Source organism: Primulina huaijiensis, chromosome 5 (assembly GCF_012295235.1).
Source record: "Primulina huaijiensis isolate GDHJ02 chromosome 5, ASM1229523v2, whole genome shotgun sequence".
In the NCBI taxonomy this organism is placed as follows: domain Eukaryota; kingdom Viridiplantae; phylum Streptophyta; class Magnoliopsida; order Lamiales; family Gesneriaceae; genus Primulina; species Primulina huaijiensis.
In genome coordinates this window covers 13,310,590-13,317,755 of record NC_133310.1, presented here as the reverse complement: position 1 = coordinate 13,317,755, position 7,166 = coordinate 13,310,590, and positions in this window count along the sequence as shown.

The window sequence follows — 7,166 nt, the reverse complement described above, 5'->3', positions numbered from 1 at the left end:
CAGGTCAATGCCTTTGCTGCATCAAAAATGAACATTTTTGAAGCTTGGACGAAGTTTAGAACACATACTTTTGCCAAGCAGCTGAAGAAGAAGTCCAAGCTGAATACATTTATCAAATTGGAGACAACTGTTCTATGAGTGGTCAAAGCTGCAACAATAACTCAGGCCTTGGAGCGCAAGAACTACTTCTGTGATCAAGTCCGAGCTAAAAAGTTGGACCAACTGATCGAAAAATTGAAAGTCAACTATATTCCCACAAGTCCAACTGCATACAATGATCGAGCTGTGATCACTCAGCTAGAAACTGATCTATTAACTCTGCAATCCCAAAAAAAATTTTGGGAGACGGATCAGGAGCTTGTTATTCATGAAGGCACTTCAGAAGATGAACAAGCTGATTCACCTTCTCGGCACCGTGAACCATCTCCTGAACAAGCTGCTACAACTGATGAGCCAGTTCAGAATGTGCCTCAACCTACTGCTGCTGATCCTCAAATGTACTCAAAAGCTGACTTGACACTCGCCAATATTGATGAAATTATTCAGTCAGTGATTCAATAATCTCAAACAGAGGAACTTGTTTCTGTCTCAGTTGATCACTCAACTGATCGAGAAGTTCTAGAGGATCCCGTCTTACCTGAAGAGCTTGTTCAGCCTACTGATGTGCCAGCTCAGTCACCTGGTCAAGAAACTACTGAAAATGTGGAGGCTCAGTTGCTACATTCTGAAAATATTCCAACTGATGAGCCAGTCCTCGTTTCAGCTGAATCTCCAGCAGAAGCACCAGTTCTTGATGCTCCGACTGAAGATAACACAAATTTGCCTATTCAGCCGGACAATTCAGTTTCTGCTCAGGATCTATCTTCTCGTCCCCCAGATCAAATTCGAGTTGCTGAAAAAATTGTTCCAGAACATACCATTGCAGAGACAGTTATAACTGACAGGACATTAGTAGTCTTTCATCCAGTCTCTGAAGGACAAGCACCTGAAACTTCTGGACATTCACCACCTCATTCATGTAATGATCTTGAATTAGTTCTTGAAGAAATTCAAGATATTCAGAATAATATGCATAAAATTTTCTCTGCCATCTCTAACATTCAGCATACTCAACTCACCCATTCTCTGAAACTGGAACATGCAGAAGTATTTAACTCAAAGAAACTGAAGGCAGTTCAAGCTACCATGACATCTCTTTCCTTTGCAATTGTTGAAATAAAAAATAATAGAGGTATAGCAGAAAGTTTCTCAATAACTCAAGACACTATCAACAAAAGAGTTGATGCAGTGGAGACACTTGTATTAAGAAAGATAGACTTCATGCAAACCACTGTGCTCAATGCAGTAGCAGACGTAGTCACTTCTGTCAAGATTCTATCAACCGATGTTAAGAGATTATCTGTCAGAATGGAGGCGTTTGACAAAAACGGGGAATAGACCATCAGATCAGCAGTTCAATGGAGATCAGCTCAATAGATTTGATACAATGAAGCTACAGATTATTTCATTCAGATTGTTTCATTCTTTCATTGTACGAATCTGTACACAACAGTTGATTATTTTATCTACAACGAACTTGAAGATCATATAAGCTTCATTGATCAGTTATTAGTTGCTCAGTTTTATAAAACACCAAAAAGGGGGAAATTGTTGGAAACTTAATTTCGGATGTTTGACAAACAGATTACTTATTGGAACTAACTGATCAAATATTCGATCCATACAGCTTGCCTAACTGAAGAGTATCGCGCATATTATCTAAGGCAACCGAACCCAGCTGAACTGAACTTTCGAAGAAAACAAACTGATCAGTTGATATATTCAGCCGTTCGCACATATTATCTAAGGCAACCGAACCCAGCTGAGCTGAACTTTCGAAGAAAATCAACTGATCAATTGGAAACCGATCAGTTGATACATACAGCCGTATGCTTCTTTCAACTAAACATTTCTCGGGAAAGAACGATCAACCGACAAAGAGACATAGAAGATTGCAACGCCGCACTTAAATCAATAAAGCTTAGAACAACACATTTCGGCGAAAGCAGTTAAGACGCCGCATCACAATAAATGAAGGAAACAATATCAAAGGAATAATCAAGTAAAAATCAACGGATACAAAGATTCAAATTTATCTCAAGCTACCGTTGGAAAGGAAGTATATAAATAAGTGAACAAAGCAGTTGAGGAGAGACAATCAATGCATTATTGAAGCTTGCTGTTACGCTGCTATAATCACAATTCACAGCTCACGTATATCAGATATATCAGTAGCATCTAAAGCTACACTTTGAGTGTGTTAGCACCTTGTAATTCAATCAAGAATATATCAGTTGTGCTAAGATCAGTCACGAACTGATAAAAGCTGTTGTATGCTAAGAGTTTCAGTTTTGGCTGTGTTAAGTCCAAACTGAAGTGGGTCAGTACAAGTCTTTTATTCGATCAAAGTCTTTTAGTGGAAATCCTATCCTTGAGATAGAAGGGGTGACGTAGGAGTGATTGAATTCTCCGAACATCCAGAAACAATCCTTGCGTACTTTATTTCAGTTTTGTATTCTATCTTTCAGTCAGTTATTTTCCGCAACTACTCTTAGTTTAACTGATTGTCATCGACCAACAAGATTCCAAGAATCAGTTTGTCACCAAACTGAATTCAAAATTCGAAAAGATTNAAGGAACAACTTGAGGATCTATTGGCTAATGCATATATAAGACCAAGTGTTTCACCTTGGGGTGCTCCGGTTTTATTCGTGAAGAAGAAAGATGGGTCTATGAGGCTTTGTGTCGATTATAGACAGTTGAATAAAGCCACAGTAAAGAATAAGTACCCTTTGCAAAGGATTGATGATCTCTTTGACCAGTTGCAGGGTTCTTCTGTATATTCTAAGATTGATTTAAGATCTGGATATCATCAGTTAAGAGTTAGAGACGCAGATGTGCCTAAGACTGCTTTTCGTACCAGGTATGGGCATTTTGAATTTTTGGTTATGCCTTTTGGGGTGACCAATGCGCCTGCAGTATTTATGGATTTGATGAACCGTGTGTTTCAAAGGTATATAGATCAATTTGTTGTGATATTCATTGATGATATTCTTATTTATTCAAATCTGAATTTGAGCATGCCGAGCACTTGAGAGCTGTTTTGAAGATTTTGAGAACTAAAAAGTTGTATGCTAAATTATCCAAATGTGAGTTTTGGTTGGATAGAGTGGTTTTCCTTGGACATGTGATTTCAAGGGCTGGTATATCAGTTGATCCGAGTAAAGTTGAGGCAGTCATCAATTGGTCTAGACCGACATCAGTTCCTGAGGTACGTAGTTTTATGGGTTTGGCAGGCTATTATCGCAGATTTATTAAATGATTCTCACAGAGTGCGAGGCCAATTACCCAGCTGACACAAAAGAATGCACCATTTATTTGGTCACAGACATGTGAGGCTAGTTTTGTTGAACTTAAGCAGAGATTGACTAGTGCTCCAGTTCTTACTATTCCATCAGGTGTAGGAGGATTTACAGTGCACACTGTTGCTTCACATCAAGGACTGGGTTGTGTATTAATGCAGCATGGCCGCGTTATTGCCTATGCTTCACGACAGTTGAAGCCACATGAGTCTAGATACCCAGTGCATGACTTGGAACTAGCAGCAGTGGTTTTTGCCTTAAATATTTGGCGTCACTACTTTTATGGTGAGAAATTTGAGATATTCACTGATCATAAGAGTTTGAAATACCTCTTTTCAAAAGCGGAGTTGAACATGAGACAGAGACGTTGGTTAGACTTGTTGAATGACTATGATTGCGAAATAAAATATTATCCAGGAAAGTCTAATGCAGCAGCCGATGCGTTGAGCAGACAAGTATGTAATAGGTCTTTGATCACTAGCAGTGTATCTGATTTAGTAGAAGAATGTTGTTTCTCTGGTTTGGATTTTGTGGTAGATACTCAACATGTAAGAGTATTTATGATTCAAGCAGAGCCCGAGTTGTTTGTAAAAATTAAAGAGGCCCAAAAGTTGGATCAAAGCATTCAGAAATTAGTTGAACTCGTTAAATCAGGACATCAATCAGAATTTGAGGTCAATAATGAGGGTATTTTGTTTGTGAATGATCGTATTGTAGTTCCTAATATTTCAGAGTTGAGGATGCAGATTTTGCGTGATGCTCATTGCAGTAAATTCAGTGTACACCCTAGAAGTAAAAAGATGTACAATGACTTGAAGAAACAATTTTGGTGGAAAAGAATGAAATCTGACATAGCAGAATTTGTATCTCGTTGTTTGAATTGTCAACAAGTGAAAGCAGAAAGAAAGCGACCAGGAGGTCTTTTGCATAGCCTTAAGTGTAACGCCCCAGATTCGACGACTGTCCTCACTGTACCAAGACGAGTCTTTCCAGCGTGCTTATGTCCTCACTCACACGCACCCTGGGAAACTCCCCAGGAGGTCACCCATCCAAAAATTACCCCAAGTCAAGCACGCTTAACTTTGGAGTTCTTATGTGATGAGCTACCGAAAAGAAGATGCACCTTCGTGGTATGAGTAGTACATATCAAATCTTTTAAGCCATCTTCAACTGTACAGTCCATTACATTGAACAGTATCGAAATCCCTTTCCTTCCGGTGTAAGATCGGTTCATTCATGTTCCCTCCGCCTAGAAGCCTGCTAGGAGCGGCTCATTATCCGTGCAACCTCATGGCACCGGCGATCCCCCCCCGCCCTCTTCGGCCCCGGGCCTCACATGCCCACCAGCTTCCGCTTGGTTCGTCCCCGAACCCACACCGTACTAGGAGAGGTCGGCTCTGATACCAACTGTAACGCCCCAGATTCGACGACTGTCCTCACTTTACCAAGACGAGTCTTTCTAGCGTGCTTATGTCCTCACTCACACGCACCCTGGGAAACACCCCAGGAGGTCACCCATCCCAAAATTACCCCAAGTCAAGCACGCTCAACTTTGGAGTTCTTATGTGATGAGCTACCGAAAAGAAGATGCACCTTCGTGGTATGAGTAGTACATATCAAATCTTTTAAGCCAACTTCAACTGTACAGTCCATTACATTGAACAGTATCGAAATCCCTCTCCTTCTTGTGTAAGATCGGTTCATTCATGTTCCCTCCGCCTAGAAGCCTGCCAGGAGCCGCTCATTGTCCGTGAAACCTCATGGCACCGGCGATCACCCCCCGCCCTCTTCGGCCCCGGGCCTCACATTAAGGTTCGAGAATGGAAGTGGGACCATATCACCATGGACTTTGTCACGAAATTGCCGACGTCGTCGAGGGATTGCGATGCAATTTGGGTTATCGTTGACAGATTAACTAAGTCTTCGGGTTTCATTCCTTATCAGATGACATATAGGCATGATCAGATGGCCAGATTGTACATCAGAGAAGTTTTGAGATTGCATGGTGTGCCTAAGTCAATTGTATCAGATCGTGATCCCAGATTTTCTTTTCATTTTTGGCAGAGTTTAGAAGAGGCCCTTGGTATTCGTTTGCATTTGAGTACAGCATATCATCCTCAGACAGACGGACAGTCAGAACGTACTATTCAGACATTAGAGGATATGCTGAGAGCTGTAGTTATGGATTTTGGCATTGGTTGGCAGGATTCGTTACCACTTGTCGAGTTTTCTTATAACAACAGTTATCAAGTGAGCATTGGAATGTCACCATTTGAAGAATTATATGGCAGGAAGTGTCGATCTCCTTTTTATTGAGACGATTTATCTGAAGCACCAATTGTAGGACCTGATATGATAAGAGATATGACAGAGAAGGTGAAATTGATTCAGAGTCGTATGAGAGCTGCTCAGGATAGGCAGGCTAAGTATGCGAACAGCAGGAGACGGCCGTTGATTTTTGAGAAAGGTGACAGAGTTTTTCTGAAAATATCTCCTTTCCGTGGTACAGTTAGATTTGGAAAGAAGGGTAAATTATCACCGAGATTCATAGGTCCGTATGAGATTTTGGAACGTGTTGGTGATTTGGCTTATAGATTAGCTCTTCCTCCTGCGTTATCAGGTGTTCATGATGTTTTTCATGTGTCCATGTTGAGGAAATATCATCCAGATCCTTCTCATGTACTTCCACCCGATGAAGTTGAGTTAGATCAGAATTTGAGCAACATTGAGAGACCGATTAAAATTCTAGATAGAAAAGATAAGCAACTCAGAAATAAATTGCTACCGTTGATTAAAGTACAGTGGAACAGACATGGTGTCGAAGAGGCAACTTGGGAATTAGAAGATAAAATGAGACATAAATATCAAGAGTTATTCAAATGAAGTACGCTTCTATTCTCGGTTTTATTTTCAGTATTGATCATTACATCTTAGACTTGAAAGAGATGATTGATTTCGAGGACGAAATCTATTTTTAGAGGGGAGGAATTGTAATGCCCGAATTTTGAAAAAAATAAAATTGTGGTAGTAGTTGTGATGGTTTATGGCTTTACGTTATGGTATGAATGGTAATGAATGTTATAGAATGGAATAGATAATGGATGGGTAGAATCAAAGGTTGAATTTGAGCTTAACAGGTAATGGAAGTGCAGAAACGGTATGAAAAATGTGGCAGTAGTTGTGGTTTTTAACATAATATTTTGTATATTGATCCAATTGATGTGAGACCACTTTTATTAGAAAGATAAGACATAAGGCTATAAATTTTTTATTTTGAGTTTTGGTCAAATCATTAGGGAAGATGAGCCAAAAGCGCCCCGAAGTGTGTCGTGCGTATCGTCGTTCCTACAATGACACATGTTGGGAAATTGAGCATAACTTTTTACTCCAATCTCCAAATGACATGAGGTTAATTAGAGATGCAAGCCCAGACATAGGGCTACAACTTTGTAGTTTACCACTTTCGCAAATTCAGAAGTTAAAAATGCATTCTTGGCAGAATACTGCGCGTCCCTGCGCAGGATCCGGCGCGATGGCGCGCCCAGTGCTGAAATTTTGGGTGTTGGGCAGTATGGTACGCGCCCCTATGCCAAAACACGCGCCATGGTGCCCAGCACTTGTACAAAAAACGTGTTTTGGTGTTGGCAAAGCATAAAAATCGAATGGTATCATAATTTTCCTCATTTTTCTTCTTTCTCTTCCAACAAAACCCTCCTTCCTTCCATTTTCTACATTTCTTCTTCAATCTATGGGAGAATTGTTCAA